The sequence below is a fragment of the Esox lucius genome, chromosome 20, assembly GCF_011004845.1.
Source record: "Esox lucius isolate fEsoLuc1 chromosome 20, fEsoLuc1.pri, whole genome shotgun sequence".
NCBI classification, from domain to species: Eukaryota; Metazoa; Chordata; class Actinopteri; order Esociformes; family Esocidae; genus Esox; species Esox lucius.
Window position 1 is genome coordinate 9982417 of NC_047588.1, and position 19371 is coordinate 10001787.

The window sequence follows — 19371 nt, forward strand, 5'->3', positions numbered from 1 at the left end:
ATTCACTCTATGTCACTCCGTCTCTCCCTCGTCTTTTCCTCTCCCTGTTTCATTCACTCTATGTCACTCCGTCTCTCCCTCGTCTTTTCCTCTCTCTTTCTCGGGGAGTGATAGATTCCCCCTCAGTTCATTTATCCTGGAACCGGAGGAGACGGCGCTGTGATGCGATCCATCTCCGTGCCGATGGGGGGACCGGAGTGTCCCTGATCATAGGCCCTATCAATCTCACTCACAGGGCCACATCAGTACCACTGTCACAGCTGTCACAGTGTCACATACTGTACAGGCCGGGGCTACACACTGTACCTGAAGCTGTTCCTTACTCCATTCCACTGTCCATCGGATGACAATCACAGAGGACATTAGCACCGGTCCAGGACCCGTTCAATGCCTTCTATTAACTCACTGTCTCTTAAAGGAGGTTCTGTATTTACTAATGGACACAGAGTGGCCCTGACACTCATCCCGAGAATTCATCCGGACCCAGGCCTGTACCCAGACAAAGCGGGATGATCCCTCTGGACCTGGATGGGTCTCAGCCCTGACAACCCACAGGAGGATTCTACGGTGGGAGGGGGGCACTGGAAGGTTGGATGATTGGAGGGCCATTAGGATATAATGGCCATATTAGAAATGTATCCTGCAAAAATGTATTTGAAAAAAAAAATATTTGAAAATGGTTAAACAATCTGCCAATGGAACAAGACAAATTACTTGATATTCAAGGCATATTTTCTAAAACCAAGTGGTATTATCTAACACAACTTCAGCTTGTTGAGAGAAATGTACCTTATTTTTAGGATGGTGAGATTTATAACCTGAAAACAAGATGTACTTGACAGTGTTGTCGGGGGGATAGGGGGATTTCCGTTGAACTCTGACCCTAATCTGCTCGGTTGTCTTGGTGTTCACAATCACAGCGAACTGCATTTAAAATCAGTGTTATTTTGACTTGGCAGAAATATACTGCTTGGTGTGTTACCTGGTGTTCATTACACACACTTTAACAGGCAGACAGCGCCTCGCACAAAAAGCCCACAGCTCGGTGACACATACCGTTACAACCTTAACCACACAGTGATTGAGATCTCCACCGTTACACACTGAGCAAAATGCTGACGCACATACACAAGCACACATACACACACACTCATACACACTGTACACACACAAAGCCTGACACATCATACTAACATACTCACGTGCAAACATGCACACACCCATAAACACAGATCAAAACCAGTGGACTGTAAAGTTATGTCCCTGTCTACCCCAGAAAGTGTCGACTGATCAAATTAGGCCCTGATCAAAACATGTCATTCAAGGCCTGACTTGAGGAGACATGGCGTTGAGGAGAGGAGGGCCGTCGAGGGTAGCTAGTACGCTCCAACCTTGGGAGCAATTAGCATGACCAGAGAGCCGCCCTGAGCAGAATAAAGAAACACTAACACAGCCCTGGATCTGCATAGGCGGGGATATCAGCAGGCACAAAACTGTGGAGCTCCAGGTCTAACCCCACCCCATCTCAGGAGGACCAACCTGGTCTCAGGGGACTACATAGACTATTTTACAGGAATCTTTGGCAGCCAAATTTGTAAGATACCTTATGGTAGGTGAAGTAACGTTAGAGTAATAATCCATAAAATACAGTGGGAGACTGTGCTTCAAACACAGGTCCTTCGGCTCCACACACAAGCACCCTATCCCATGCTCCAAATTGGAACATCCTGACAGATTAACCAAGTAGTGGTGTTACAATGTCAAATCTTAACCCTAAACTTAACCCCAGTGCTGTGGTACCAAACCTTAACCCTAACCTTAACCCCAGTGCTGTGATACCTAACGTTAACCTAACGGTAATGTTAAAATGCATTTATTACATATTGTAGTGACCTTGGTAAGGCAATTAACCCCAGGGTGGAGCAGTGGGTAGGGCACCTGCCTGCAAAGTTAAATGTTGCCAGTTCGAAACACAGTTTGGTTATTTTGTGCAAATTCATAATGTATGATATGTTTTCGTACCGTTCATAACAAATTAAATGTTTGCCTGGCATTCGCAACATATAATACGTTTTCATAGCGTTTGTAACATATTATATGTTTTAATAACCTTTGTAACATCTATTATGTTTCAGGCAATTAGTAATGTATTATATGTTTTGGTAGTGCATTGTAATGTAACCTAACGTAATGTAACATATCATACGAAATCGTGTGCCATGGGTTTACGTAAAATAGTAAAATAAAATACGTATCCCCTGAGACCAGGTTGCAATGACAGGTCACATCTATACAGTATATCACAGCTCCATGGAGCCTCAACACCACCCCATCTCAGGAGGACAGGTCACATCTATACAGTATATCACAGCTCCATGGAGCCTCAACACCACCCCATCTCAGGAGGACAGGTCACATCTATACAGTATATCACAGCTCCATGGAGCCTCAACACCACCCCATCTCAGGAGGACACATCTATACAGTATATCACAGCTCCATGGAGCCTCAACACCACCCCATCTCAGGAGGACAGGTCACATCTATACAGTATATCACAGCTCCATGGAGCCTCAACACCACCCCATCTCAGGAGGACACATCTATACAGTATATCACAGCTCCATGGAGCCTCAACATCACCCCATCTCAGGAGGACAGGTCACATATATACAGTATATCACAGCTCCATGGAGCCTCAACACCACCCCATCTCAGGAGGTCACATCTATACAGTATATCACAGCTCCATGGAGCCTCAACACCACCCCATCTCAGGAGGACAGGTCACATCTATACAGTATATCACAGCTCCATGGAGCCTCAACACCACCCCATCTCAGGAGGACACATCTATACAGTATATCACAGCTCCATGGAGCCTCAACATCACCCCATCTCAGGAGGACAGGTCACATCTATACAGTATATCACAGCTCCATGGAGCCTCAACACCACCCCATCTCAGGAGGACAGGTCACATATATACAGTATATCACAGCTCCATGGAGCCTCAACACCACCCCATCTCAGGAGGTCACATCTATACAGTATATCACAGCTCCATGGAGCCTCAACACCACCCCATCTCAGGAGGTCACATCTATACAGTATATCACAGCTCCATGGAGCCTCAACACCACCCCATCTCAGGAGGACAGGTCACATCTATACAGTATATCACAGCTCCATGGAGCCTCAACACCACCCCATCTCAGGAGGACAGGTCACATCTATACAGTATATCACAGCTCCATGGAGCCTCAACACCACCCCATCTCAGGAGGACAGGTCACATCTATACAGTATATCACAGCTCCATGGAGCCTCAACACCACCCCATCTCAGGAGGACAGGTCACATCTATACAGTATATTATTAAATTACACATGAGTGTTATGAACATATTCGTAATAATCGGTTTCTACAGTCCTTGTCGCAAAGAATGGCAAAGTGTTCACAAGATGCCATATAATCGTGCTGCGTGTCATGTCATTACATCAGAGTACACTTGTAAACGTGTTACTTATTATTGGAATCATTGTTATACTTCACCTTTATCTCATCATCATGTTTAGTACTGATGTCAGGCTGAGTACTAGTTTCTGCCATCTCTCTCACTCTTTGTCTATCTATCTAGCCAGCTATCTACAAATCATTCTCAGTGCCATTCTGGTAGATTCTTCTAAACCCACTACAGCAAGGCCGGTGTTAAAGCATCAAGGGATGTATTTACACAAACATGTATTCTTCAGGCGTACATTGGCTCTCTACTCTGACAGCTAGCTCCGATCTGCGTTCCTGCACCACCTGTAATCTAATTTCAATTGACTGCGAGGGAGTGTGAGGTTAGTGGCGACGTAAACGTTTGCTCGCAGAGGCCTTAAGCAGAGGTGTGCGCAGTTCAAATTGTTTTCTATAAGTCACCTCTACGGGGGGGGGGGTTGTTCATCTTAAACATTGATTTGTTCCTGGGGTTCATTGGGATGGAGCCGGGATGGAAGGTGGGTGACTGGATGTGAGGATGGTGGGGGGCTGACTGGAGGGCATTTGTCCTAGACCCCATGAGAGAGAGAGAGAGAGAAAGAATGGTTGGGGGGAGACAGGCAGACATGAGGCGGTGAGCCCTGCACCAGTAGCACAAGCACCTGATGGAGAACCCAGCATTCTCTATGAGATGACAAAGCATCACTACGTATCATTTCTCTCCTTCTCCTGCCCCCATCCCCCTCTCCTCGTACAGCTAGCAACTTCCCCACCGGCGCTAAACCTGTCTGATGCTTACACATTTAATAATGATCAAATATGTTTACATGCACTAACACATCTCCACATAATACCCTACACTGGTTGCAGGATAGCACCGTTGTGTTATGCTAAATACCTTGGCATCAATCCGTGGCGGTAAACGAGTACTTATTCCCCAGTTTTCTGTTTTGTTTTTACGTTACAGCAGGATGATGGTGGGGATTTCATTCATTGTTATGTTTTTCCTTTCCTTCCTCTTCCTCTCTTCATTTCTTTCTGCTCTGGAAAGCCAGGATGTGACTCAGTGCCCAGTGACTTGCCTGTTAAAGTATCACTTAGTGGCGTAATTACAGAAAACCTTTTCAAAGCGAACAACAACCCTTTATTGTTTACACACTCGAGTCTTATTAACTGTGTTGTCTAATCCCTGCCTAAGTACTGTACATTGTGAGCATGCTCAGTTTGCAGTTTCTACGTGCTGTGTAGGGGTTGAATGCAGATTCCGTTTCCATACAGCATCGCTCGCTTGTCTGCTAATGTGGGAAAGAGCTACAAGAGAAAGATGCTGCTTGGTTGGTTGAATACAGGGCCATGTTGGAATCCTGCAGAATATGGATGTTTTCCAGGGTCCTGTTAATATGGACGACATAAAGTGCTTTTTTAGGATTTTCTCTGAAACAGAAGGGGTTGACATTGATAGATAGTATGGGTATTCACCCTTACAATGAGATGAACATGTGGTTGACCATTGATATGGAGAAGGGTTAATTCTCCAGCATAATCAATACAAGTTCTCCAAAAGCACAATTGTGCATCAGCTCTGATCTGTGGCAGATCAATCAATCAACTACAACTTCTGGTTTATGCCAAACCTGAATGTCTTTAGATGTTTATTTATGTTCACTCATGCATGATTTTTACGGTATATTTCCTGGTGTGTGTATAATTGGTTTCGGCTCAATTCAGAGGCTTGCCACTCATCTGGGGCTGAGGTACTAACTCGCAAACAAGATCGGTCCAAATTAGCCACTCGGAAAGCCTGTGGCCTTGAGTAGCAGTGTCCTGCCCTGAAGCTACATTATTGAACCATGCTAATAACCTTGGCTTTACTCATTTACACTCCCTTCAACAACATCCAGCAACACTCACCAACATCAGCTTTTACCTAGGCTTGGAAAATACCATCAACTTTCCTAAATTGTCCACGTTTTCCAGAAATCCTGTTTGAGGATTTTTTGATTTTATGCTTATTTCATAATAATCTTAGCTTTTAATCTCATTGAGGAGGACTTCTAGAGAGTTTATATTTTCTTCTTCTCAATAATCAGCCATGTGATGAGCTCCTACTCTACAGTTCTGTCAGGGTCTTTGACTCTCTTTTCTCTTGCTTTTATCTCTTCTCCCTCTTTTCTATGTTCTTTCTCTCTTGTCTTTCTCCCTTTTTTCGATTTACAATCTCTTCTCTTTTCTATCTTGCATCTCTTCTCTCTAATCTTTCTCTGTCATTTCGATCTTCCATCTTTTCTTTCTCATCTTTCTCTTTTCTATCTTCAATATCTTCTCTCTCGTCTTTCTCTTTTTTTTTCTTCTCTTCGCTCTCATCTATCTTTGTCTTTTCTATCTTCTGTCTATTTTCTCTCTTCTGTCACACTTCTCGATCTTCTATCTCTTCTTGCTCATCTTTCTTTCTCAATTCTATCTTCTGTCTCTTCTCTCTCTCTTCTGTCTCTCTTCACTGTCTTCTCGCTTCACTCTTATGTGTCTCTTCGCTCTTCTCTCTAAGTCTCACTATTTAATCTATCTTTCCACCTCTATTTCCCTCAGAATGTAACTGGTGCCGCTCCTCTTGGTTTTAATAAGCATTGAAGCGAGGTGTGTGGCTTTTGTGTGTGTGTGTGCAGCATTCCTGCGTGTGTGTGTGTGTGTGTTTGTAACAACACAGCCCTCTCTGCCACAACCATTGCCGTCATGCTGCTGTTTACTTTAGCAGATCCACGAGCGAGGCCGCGTCTCACGTCGCTCCGAGAGCTTTGCTCCTGTTAATTGGTCATTAAAGGTAGTGGTTTGTGGGCCTCGCTAAATTTTTAAACAGGCCACAAACTAATAAAATAAGGGCTTTTCACTGCCTTAGCCCCAGAGAAACCTAACTCAGAGGAGAGAAGAAAAAAACTTTGTTTTTGATCATTATCACTAGAATGACCATGTCTGATAGAAATTGCTCTACTCATATTAGGACTTGAATAATGTTTTCTGAATGTATGAAAACATGAAAAAATATTGTCATTGATGTCCTGTAAAATTAGGGGACTGGAGGAAGGATTACCGGTAAGTGCTGTAATACAGTGTCCATATTAGGACAGCCTCAGTCTGATGTAATACACTTTTCTCTTACCTGATTTTATGCTACCTGTCACAGACCTTACAGATTTCTATTTTTATTCTTCTTTTTCTCCGAGCTTCCCCTTAGAGCACTCATTATACATAACACCATCTGTTTAAAGAATACATTTTCATTGTACTTGGGTCTAGAGGAAGTATATGAGGAAGTACATTAGGAAATACATGATTTTCTTGGAGAAACACGGTATAGCACTGTCAAATCCCTTGCAATGTCATTGGTCTTTTGGAAGTGCCTCCAATAAAAATGTGAGGAGCCCCAAAACAGGTGACAACAGTGCGACAGGGGTTATCACTTTACATTACATTGCCCGAATTAATATAGCTAAGTAATAATGTACTAATAACTCCATGACTATAACCAATATAGTTGTTGCACAATCACTTTTCACAGAACTGGACCATAGTATGTGTTTAGTTAATACCCATTTTTGTGTTCCACTATGTAATGAATGTTCTATGAATACATGCTAATTAAAATAAAGACATAATTAGTTTACAACAAAAAGGGTTTATAAATAAGCTAGACACAATATCAACTCATTTTCAACATAATTAACAGTTATTTTTGCTATTTTAAAACAAATCACTTTAAAAACCTTTGACCTTCAATTTATTTGTAAAATAAAGTGGTAACTTTGACCTTAGTCCATTGATAATACCATCCCCCAATAAGTATGCATACTAGTAGTGAGAAAAAACTGTTGATGAATAATACAATTCTTTTTATTGGTATTTATGTTTCTGTTCACTATTTAATTGCCCATTTGCACAATGAGTATAAGAAAAGTAAAAATCTGAAGAACAACGCTCTCACCAGAAAATACATCACACTGACCTCTCAGACCTCTTACTGCACCCTCCACTACAGCCAAAATAAAAGACGTGGGATTTCTGTCGAATAACTGGTTGAGTATGAGGCTTTGAAATTAATGTAAGTACCAAAACAGTTAAATAACTTTGTCAATTCCTTAATAAATTATTTAATGATTATTTTTCAAAGCTTATTGATTGACAACATGTTAATATTATGCTACTGCTTTTGAAGATAGCTTGCTAGCATTACAAGCCTGTTTTAGTACATCTGACTTACTATTTAGTATAATTTTAGTTAATATTTATTCCTCGGCGACGGACATAGTGACATTGATTTATTTTGTACCGCAATTTGTTTTATTTTATTCTGGCAATCATCTAAGAAGCTTGTTATTGTAACTACCCAGTAATAAGCAAGTACTTTGAAGTGGTGTGGCAGTACAAAGGAGAGGTAATTACCTGGTGAGGTAATTAGTCGCATGTCTTCACACATGTTGACCTGGCTCACTTTGTAGTTGAACGTTTAGTGTGGAAAAAAGCAAAACCGCTCGGCCCAGACGTTGAGTAGGAAGACATGCAGCAATCTTCAAATCTCCTGAGCCCACGTGTAGCTGATGCAATGAGACATGGTTGTCGGAACAATTGGATATAAAGAAATTGGGGAGGGGAGAAAAGGTGTGGGGGGGAGGGGTTCGGTGGGAGAAGACAGTTATCAGGGCAGTTAAATATTAAGAGTGGGTGAAGGAAAATAACACAACAGGTGTCGAAACATACTCTCAGGACAGACGGTGTGGAGTCTCCCCAGGAGTAAAGACTCTGTTATACTTGCATGACTTCTCATTTATTGATTTGAGGCATATCGCCCCCTCCCTTTGGTCCTTAGTCTGTAAATCTCAGGCCGGAGCCCATCGTGCATGTGCAAAACACCAGCAGTTGGTTTGTCAACAGAGGTGCAGCGGAAGAGGGAGATTTGGAATTTCGAGTGAACGGCTGAGGTCCCTCGTATCTGTGGGAGTGGGGTACCACTTATTCTTGGGGTATCAGTTCAGGGTGTAAATAATGAAGCTGCAGAGTGTGACCCTGTCTGCTTGGAGGGTGTGTGTGTGTCCTTGTGTGTCCGTGTGGGCCACAAACGCACCCGGTCACGCGCACCCACGCACGCCCCTGATCACTGACCCTGCTGACCTCCTTCCCGTTCTCTCCCTCTCACTCCTGCTGTTTTTCCCCTGTCTCTCAGCCTTCTGGCGGATCAGCTCCTTCCTTTCTCCTCTCCATCCCACCGTCCAAGACGAGCCATTGTCCAGCCTTCTTCAGCGTAGTTTCAGCTGAGTGGGGAGCGATGAGCAGCCGTGATCATCGGATATCCATAGTGTAACACCATGTGATATGGAGTTTTGTTCGCTAAACCCACGTTGGTCTCTTCACAACTGAGACACATAGAAGACGCGCCAAGTGGGTGATGAACCTCAACCTTTCATTTAACACGCAGAATGCCGATATCTTGCGGATAATCTTTCAGTTAACACTTTTTTAGGAGAGCAAACAATTCTAAAGTTTTGATTTCTGCTGTCAAATATATTGTTTTATCAGTGCATTTTTAGCTAGGAGCTTTTAGGCTTGAATATGTCAGTGCAGTGACATTTTAGATTCACTTTTCTCAAAGTAATCCCACTTAAACAAATTCCCTCTCCTGCTTTCATTTGTACTACCTAATGTAATTCATTTTCTTTACACTGTGATATTTCATGCTTTGTCTCATCTGTTTTGATTTGAGATTTCTGCTCTAGCAGGTTCATCTTACTTAAAGATGAGAACCAGCTCAGAGTCAGCTTCATTCCACAGTCTGTCTGACACTAAATCTGAAATGAAAGCAGTGTAACACATGGGAAGGCAAAGCATGTTCTTCAGTTCTCTGTCTGACCTATGAAGTAATTCTCTGACAACGGACAGATATCCACACACAGGGACAGGCCTGGTTCTGAGTGCCATCTACAGGCGAGATTCAATATTGCATCACAGGGACCCCCGTGGAAATAATTTACAAGCCCTCAAGCCAAATATCATGGTGATATCATGGTTTCTAGTAAATTAATAATCTCCATCTTTGTTTGTAAGTTAATTTAAGGATTTGTAAATGTTGTCACCTAAGACTTAAGTTGCAAATGATCCAGAAACTATGGAATCTTGTTGCACTGACGGCTCAAAGCCCTGCTGTTGTATTGTACATCACTACTGTTATTATCTAATCAGATAATTTTTTTATCCTATCGAGTACATTGGAGGAAAAATGGGGGGACTGCATTAATTTCGGTTGAAATCTTTTATTTGATTAATGAAATAATTTCAGAGGAATGTTTTTAGTGCAAAACTAATAATTTCAATAGGATTCTTTAAGATAAATATGGCCAGTTCCAAATACAAGTTGTAACTAAAGCAATTACATTTTCCTATACAAGTCTGTGTTTTATGAAACAATGAGTGGATCTGTGCTCCATATCTGGTTTAACACCCTTAGGGCTGTTCGTTATTAAATAAGACCAACCTGTGACACATCAGTAATACTTAATGTGAGCAATGCAATTATTTCTCCACAATAACCCACGAGAGGAAGATATTTGATTTCAAAGTTATTCCCAAGAAAGAGGCTGCCTACACAAAAAAAGAACTTGCATGTTTACACCAAACTGGATATTTTACACAGGTCATACAGATAAAATAAATCTATCTTCGATTTAACTGACCAGATAATAGAGCCATGTATTCTTGTATCTCAAACTGAAGTTATAACAAAAGTATTCTCAGGGTCAGTGGCTTAGCAGGAACTTTTTCTAACATGTAAATAAATACATGACAATGAAACATGACATTATGGCCCAGTACAGAATCACTATCGGCAACTCAGACGTGGTTGAAAGAAAAAAAAGAAAAAAGCAGGGCTGCCACGTGCGCTTCATGCCGTCCCAGTTGCCTAAAGTGATTCTCTTAATAATGCATTGAAGCCCTTGTTTATTATTTACTGTTTACACAGAGCGACTTGCGCTGCTTGTGTGGAGTGACACTATCACCCACTGCCGTCTGGTGCCGATGAGACAAGCTGAGTGAGACAAGCCAAGTGAGACAAGCCGAGTGAGACAAGCAGAGTGAGACAAGCCGAGTGAGACAAGCCAAGTGAGACACGCCGAGTGAGACAAGTCAAGTGAGACAAGCCAAGTGAGCCAGCCAGCCTTCACACCGCCATGCTCTGTTGAAACCGAAGCACTGGACTGAAAAATAAAAGAGGGTTCATGTGAGCTGTAGTACATGCGTCTTGATGTTGTCAAAGAGAGGGAAACTGAGAGGGCGGGGAATTCAGCATTGATATTAATATTAACGTAAGCATGGTGGGAGGGAGCCAGTGTAACTGGTCATCGAGCCTTTAAGTCTGAAGGGTTTTTGATTTGAAGTCATGCAATGTAGGATTTGCGTAATAGGGAGGGAAAAGGAAGATGCTCTGTTTTGTTTGCTTAAGAGGTGAATGTAGGCTTTCTGTAGGCTACAATAACACATCACGTTGTTTACATGGTGGCCTTTTGGGCAAGACTGTTACCTGCAGTGACTCCACTCTTTCCTTAGTAGCACTTATTTAGCAGATAGTGATCATGGCTTAGCCGTGGTATCATGGCAATACACATCAAATATACTTTATGACTCTTATAAACCAGTAAACAACCCAATTAGAGCAGTAAAAAGTGGGTTGTCATAACCACGGAAAACAGTCTCATATACCACAGCTGTCAGCCAATCAGCATTCAGAATTATATGCTTATATTTCCTAAACTTTACCTTTAAGCAAATGAACAAGAAATCTAGCCACTTCTATGATGTGTTTATAAGATGTTTAAAAATAATTGTCTCTATAATAACTAACGCTAACACTAGCTAGCAAGTTGAGTGAGTTAGGATGTGACAGCTCCACCTATTAATTATATACATATATATATTTTCGTTACAATCTTAATCACATTAGACACATCATATAAGTAGGTGGCGCTGTCAGATAGCTTTTGATGCACTGAACTTGATAGTTAGCATTAGCTAACATTAAATGGCTCAGTTGAACTGTCACTGCTGCTGACACTGTGAATTACAACCACCTACACACCTATCACCCACCCCATTATAAATAAAAAGGATATTAGCTAGCTACCATGTCAAAAACCAAGCCAGCTAGTAACCAGCTTAAAAACTGCCATGGGAGCTAGATAATGTCAGCTTTAAATGTTGTAGAAATCAACTGAATGATTGATTAGTAGATGTCATTGGTGATATCTTATTGAGGTCCTACCATTAGAATGTTCTGCTGTAGGCTCTATCTTCTTTTTCTCACCTCTGCCATGTTAATACCTGTTTCTACTGAAGCAACACATAATCAGGGTAGAATGTAGCCCCGGCACCACATAGTCAGAGTAGAAAGCCCAGCAGTTGTCCTCGTTCCTGCCCGTACCTACAAAATGTGCTAATCATGGTTAGATCAGAACCGATAGAATATTGCTGGGCTTGGAACAAAAGTTAAAACTCATCTCCTAAAACCTGGGTAAGCATGTGTATTTACATTAATAGATGTTGTTATTGTTTGGACCAGTTAGTATCAACATTTGAAGAATAAGGGTATAAACTATACATTCATATATTTCAATTAATGTTTAACGGTATCATTATTATAAGAAATATAGTACTTTGTTATTATAAATTGCTATTTTATATCACATTATATTAGAAACACTTCTACAGTGTTTCTATTTTTGCTTGACAAAATCAAAATCCAGGTAAGATGGCTGACAAATTCCTCTATTCTTATTTATAGGGGGTCTATGTCATCAGCCTATCTGTGTCTTTATATTTATGGTTTTACCTACATCAGCAATGACTGCACGTTGGATAGAACCTCTGCAAAATGACTAAATTGTACATGGAAATGCACTGTTACCGCACGGTCACACAAAAATGTGCGTGACTGTAGTTCTTTGGTGGAGCTCTGATTATATAACACTTGTATACATTTGTGAAAGCTTCTGAATTACCTGCATGCAGTGTACAGTATAAAGCTTTGACAATTACCAGTATACAGTATACATGTGTTTACAGTATAAAGCTTTGATAATTACCAGTATACAGTCTACATGTGTATGTACAGTATAAAGCTTAGATAGTTCAGATGGCCTGTGTGCAAGGTAGCCTCATTTTTGCATGCATACAAATTGTGTTGACAATATTTAGTCATTGGGGACAATAATTACATGTACCATAGATATTAAGCCAATCAGGTCCCATGTTGACGCCATAGACATTTCTAGAGTAGACAAACACACAAACAGCCGTTCACCCCGAACCACAAACAAAAACAAACACACGCAAACGCACACGCAAACACACACACACACACACTTTCAAAGTCAAAACGAGGGGACTTCAAATGCAGCTATTTGTTTGGGGCCTGTTGTCGTGGGAATAGGCAGTGCGACTGCGAGGGTTCATTAGAATTCCTTTCAAGTTGTGGAGTGCGGTCTCCCTGTGTTCCTCTCTCCATATTCCCTGACCCCGTCGGATCTCACAGGGGTTGAGGTAGGGCGGGGCCCAGAGCGGGGGGGGGGGGATGTAACAGTAGAGTGTACACACACTCACAAAAAATGTACAGTATGCACATGCATTGTGCGTACATGCATGTGTAAAACACAATGTACACAGACATGAACGCAATGTCCTGTCTTCCAGCGGCAGCTGGCAGCACCGATGTCTCTGGGAAAAGTGGGAGATTCTCGTCTCCAGTCGCAACTCCAACCGTGAGCACAGGAGAGAGTTGCTGCCCTTGTCTTTTCCAACAAACAAGATAATCTCTGTCATTATAATAATGGCTCATGTATTCTTCCAAAATAACAGGGTACAAGGATTCTAGAATATTCTCTGAATAGGTATTTAAGGTTATTTACTGCCCATCAAGGGTTCTAGAATATTCTCAAATTAAGAAATTTGTTATTTACTGCCCATCAACGATTCTAGAATATTTTAAATAAATAGAGGTCTAAGGTTATTTACTGCCCATCAATGGTTATAGAATATTCTCAAATAAAGAGAGGTCTAAGTTTATTTACTGCCCATCGAGGGTTCTAGAATATCCTCAAATAAAGAGAGATCTAAGGTTATTTACTGCCCATCGAGGGTTCTAGAATATCCTCAAATAAAGAGAGATCTAAGGTTATTTACTGCCCATCAAGCAAAATAATACAGTAAATGGCCACAACGTATAATACAGTTATACAAATATATTGGATGCCTGCTGTCAAACTGGAGGGTCAAGGAGAAATGCAAATGTAATTGAAAAAAGCTGACTTTTATATTTAATTAAGCAAATCGAGCAGAAAACCATATCAGTAATTTTGTTTTCTGCTAAAAACTTTTCACAGTGAATTTTGTTTTATTTATATTTACATAAAATTGTAAGTAAAAAAAAAAAGTGTTAAGCAATCTCACAATTCTATTGTAGCTGTCCTCGGTAAAAGTGTATTAGTGTTTAAAAATGTGTTAGTAAATCGCTTTCTGGTGAAAACCTCAACTCCATTTATGGCAGAATGTTTTTTGTACTGCATACTTTCAAATATGCTTTGAATTTAATCTGGACACTTAATGCTTCTAGGATCAGGGAACATTTATTTAAAAGTGCCTCTGAAGTTTAACATTGTACACATCCTATAAGAATATTACAGTTTTTATAAATATTTTTCATTTCTTTTTCGGTGATAAGAGATTTTCATCCAACAGCAACAGCAGGTCCATTCAGCTGTTATTCCCAAAAAAGTTTACATTGTCACAATAACGGACCAACAGGATTTCGATCTACTAAAATAGCAGGTGTTTTCGACCTGACCGGAATGGGCTTGAGATGGTGGAAAGAAACTGTGGTGGAGGACGATTTTTTGTGTGTGCTGCCCGTGAGGTCACTTTGGCAGGCTGGTCCCCGGACGAGACCCCGGTGGGCGCCAGACTGCGCAGAGTAGGGGCGAGGAGGGATGAGGAGGGGCGCGGTAGCCGCCCGTCACGGCCCGTCGCCCGTCTGACGACCTGGGGCCCAGCAGACTGACACCTCGCCTGGGCGGGAGGAAGAGGGGGCAAAAAGGGGGCTGACCAGTAAATGGAGAGGTTGGGGGCCGGAAGGAGGTATCATGGAGGTGGTGGAGGATAATAAGAACTCTTTGCGTTTTACATAGTGTAATGATTACCAGAGAGGACAAAGGAGGAGGTGAGAGGTGACCAAGGGACTCATGAAACAGCAGATAACCGGGGAGTGAGAGAGACTGGACAGTAACCTAACCCAAAATCCAGTTATTATGTTCTAGAAAATGTCGCTCCCTATCCAGGATGCGTCCTCTTATTTGGGAAATGTGACCACGCAGGTGTGTCACGGTACCTGACGACGGACTAAAAAACCCATGTAACAAAATGAAATGAAGCCAAATAAGATGCACGACAACGTAGTTTGTGAAAGTCCGTGTGAGTTGCTGCGGTGACAGGACAGGGAGGAGGGCCACACTCACAAAAGCTCTCAGGCGTGTCCTCGGCAGGAGCCAGGAACTACCACACACACACACACACAAATACTGTCATGCATGCTTGCACACACACACACGCACACAGACACACAAACAGTACCAGCCTCAACCATTAACCGCTGGGACATTATCCAGTATACATGATACCTAAATGTGTTTTGATATGTTTGGGCTTTACACTAATTGATGTTACATGAGTGCGCAGACAGGTCTCCTTCTCTGGCTTCAGTTAAACTGAGGGGTGAGCGAGACCCAGACACGGCTCCAGGACATCCGCTTCACAGTGTGCCAGAGCCTGTGTGTCTGCGTGGGACAACAGGACATCTTTAAGGATTGTTGGGCGCCAGTGTAAACAACACACTCACAGACCAAGCGATTAACCAACATCACCATGCAGGGTGTGTGACGCACAAACCCTGAAATGCTACAGAACCACTGGGGAGGACCTTATGACACACACACACACACGCACACACACACTGTAATATAATGACACATTTTTTAGTTCCACTCACAACTACTTTGTGTTCACAGTGGGGAGAACAAGTATTTGATACACTGCCGACTTCGCAGGTTTTCCCACTTACAAAGCATGTAGAAGTCTGTCATTTTTATCATAGGAACACTTCAACTGTGAGTGAAGGAATCTAAAACAAAAATCCAGAAAATCACATTGTATGATTTTTAAGTAATTAATTTGCATTTTATTGCATGACATAAGTATTTGTATATACATCAGAAAAGCAGAACTTAATATTTGGTACAGAAACTTTTGTTTTCAATTACAGAGATCATACGTTTCCTGTAGTTCTTGACCAGGTTTGCAGACACTGCAGCAGGGATTTTGGCCCACTCCTCCATACAGACCTTCTCCAGATCGTTCAGGTTTCGGGGCTGTCGCTGGGCAATACGGACTTTCAGCTCCCTCCAAAGATTTTCTATTGGGTTCAGGTCTGGAGACTGGCTAGGCCACTCCAGGACCTTGAGATGCTTCTTATGGAGCCACTCCTTAGTTGCCCTGGCTGTGTGTTTCGGGTTGTTGCCATGCTGGAAGACCCAGCCACGACCCATCTTCAATGCTCTTACTGAGGGAAGGAGGTTGTTGGCCAAGAAAAGCATCCCCAAAGAATGATGTTTCCATTTCCATGCTTCACGGTTGGGATGGTGTTCTTGTGGTTGTACTCATCCTTCTCTTCCTCCAAACACGGCGAGTGGAGTTTAGACCAAAAAGCTCTATTTTTGTCTCATCAGACCACATGACCTTCTCCCATTCCTCCTCTGGATCATCCAGATGGTTATTGGCAAACTTCAGACAGGCCTGGACATGCGCTGGCTTGAGCAGGGGGACCTTGAGTGCGCTGCAGGATTTTAATCCATGATGGCGTAGTGTGTAACTAATGGTTTTCTTTGAGACTGTGGTCCCAGCTCTCTTCAGGTCAATTGACTAGGTCCTGCCGTGTAATTCTGGGCTGATCCCTCACCTTCTTCATGATCATTGAGCCCCAAACTGAGGGAGATTGATCGTCATCTTGAACTTCTTCCATTTTCTAGTAATTGTGCCAACAGTTGTTGCCTTCTCACCAAGCTGCTAGCCTATTGTCCTGTAGCCCATCCCAGCCTTGTGCAGGTCTACAATTTTATCCCTGATGTCCATTGTGGAGAGGTTGGAGTCTGTTTGATTGAGTGTGTGGACAGGTGTCTTTTATACAGGTAATGAGTTCAAACAGGTGCAGTTAATGGAGGTAATGAGTGGAGAACAGGAGGGCTTCTTAAACAAAAACAGGTCTGTGAGAGACGGAATTCTTACTGGTTGGTAAGTGATCAAATACTTATGTCATGCAATAAAATGCAAATTAATTATTTAAAAATCATACAATGTGATTTTCTGGATTTTTGTTTTAGATTCTGTCTCTCACAATTGAAGAGTACCTATGATTAAAATTACAAACTTCTACATGCTTTGTAAGTGGGAAAACCTGTGAAATCGGCAGTGTATCAAATACTTGTTCTCCTCACTGTATAATCAAAAGGTTCCACCAGGAAATGACAATTGTTTCCCCTGCAGGGACAGTCGAAGAATCTGTTTTGATAGTTTTTTTCTTGTTTTTGAGAGCACAAAGCACTGTTTGGGTTCTGGACTTGCAGGCTGAGGAAGAGGTGATTGAGGCAGCTGGGCAGATGGCATAGATCTCTGTCTGAACATATCTTTTGCAGACTTCAGCTCAACGTAGAACTTTGTAATTACTGGTAAGCGGATCGATATATATGTCAGCGTATATGTAGTTGTGAGTTTGTTGTGTGTGTGTGTGTGTGTGTGTCTGGGCGGGCCCTCAGGGGCCAGCCTAATGAGCTCTCTATGTGCATGCCTAACCAGAGCCCAGTGCAGCGCCCACGGCGCTGTCATCAGCGTCCACGGCTGACCTTGCTCTGCTGCTAGGCTCTGACGTTTGCTGTATTTATGGCACCGCCACCTTCTGTATGTGTGGGGGGAGGGCTGTGTACACGGGTGCACAGTGCATTTGAGGAGGGTGGGGGAGAGGGGCTCGTTCAGGAAGCAAATACTGTGTATACCAGCATAATGAATCAAGTGGCAGAGAAAAAGAGAGAAAGGGGTGGGGGTGGGTTGGGGGGCTAGTTTTCTCTCTGCTGTTTTTCCCCCTCTGGCACCCAAACCCTGCCATGTCCATTCCCTTTCTTTTTTTATAATTTTTTCTCTCCTTCCCTTTTTCCTCTTCGCTTGAGCTTATCTGATGCTCGTTCTCTCCTAGGGCTTATCATTAACACAGCCACTCAGCCAGGCGTCTAAGGATGGACTGTACATGAGGCTTTTAAGCTGTTTGATGGGCTGTGTGTCTTGAAAGGCCACCTAATGCTCTCCCATCTCCGTCCCCGATGCATCACCAGCCCTCGTGACGATCATTTCGTTTCCCGCCAACATTTAGACAACGTTTACACAACACACGGGCGACGCAATCCCAGATAGGGGGAATTAATCTCGGGCTGCGCATGCAGCCACATGACTTTGGCTGAGTGAATCCCCACCCAGGAAGGAATGCACGGGCATGGACAGGAGTTATGAGGGTCCCGTGGGGAGCGCGGGCTGAACACAAAACAACCCCTCTGTATGCAAAGTCCTTGTGCTGGATTATTAAGGAAGAGAAAGAGTAACAGACAGACAGACCGAAACATACCGAACAAGACAGAGAGAAAACAGAGAGACAGACAGAAAGAGAAAAACGTAGACAGCTAAGGTGAGTGACGGACAGATCTAGAGAGAGACAGAGAGACGTCAGCAGATGGACAGGATGACAGAGACAGAGAGACGTCAGCAGATGGACAGGATGACAGAGACAGAGAGACGTCAGCAGATGGACAGGATGACAGAGACAGAGAGACGTCAGCAGATGGACAGGATGACAGAGACAGAGAGACGTCAGCAGATGGACAGGATGACAGAGACAGAGGGTAGGGTGCTACTGTCAATATTTATCTAAGAGCTTGCTGGTGTACCCCCATGAACTCAGGGTGAGGAGCTGAGTTTGGGGGCTCCGTTAATGCAGCACAAAAAGGCCTGAAAATGAACACACACAAACACACACAGAGAGAGAGAGAGAGAGAGAGAGAGAGAGAGAGAGAGAGAGGGAGAGAGGGAGGCGATAAGCAACAGCACTGCGGGGAGAGCGCCGTGACCAAAAGTAAAGTTTTAATTCGGTCCTCGGGGACGCTGCTTACTCATCCTGCTCCCCTAAGGAGTGACTTCCTCTGAAATCTATTCAAATCACATCTCCTCCACTTTTTATTGCATTTCTCATATCCCCGATCACAAAGTGACAAATCACCACACACTTCAGGGAACTGGATCAGCTCTTCTTTTTTCTTTCAATTTTTGGGATTTGGGCTTTACTTTTAAAGTGATTACTGAGAGAGACTGCCTACCAGCTTCAATTATCTATCTAACGACCATTGTGTTGATGGTATGCAATCCAACAGCAGCACTCCATGAAGTACCTTGGCAGAACAACCAAGTGAACCTGACCGGAGAATCAGGGAACCGAAGTCCGTCCTGTAGACTCCCACACACCAACACAATGCACTACGGCGCCGAGACGCACTCCCACTCTAAAACACCCCCCCCACCGCGTACATGCACACACGGCCCCACCTCACCCACGCGCTGGTACCCCGGCTCCTGAAAGCGACACTACCACAGACGCGGTGGTCTCCTAATAAAGCCGTGCCATGAGAAGTGCCGGGAGGATAATTAGTTTATGAGACACATGACGACGGGACGGCCCGCATTGTTATTATTTCCCCAGCCCCGACGTCG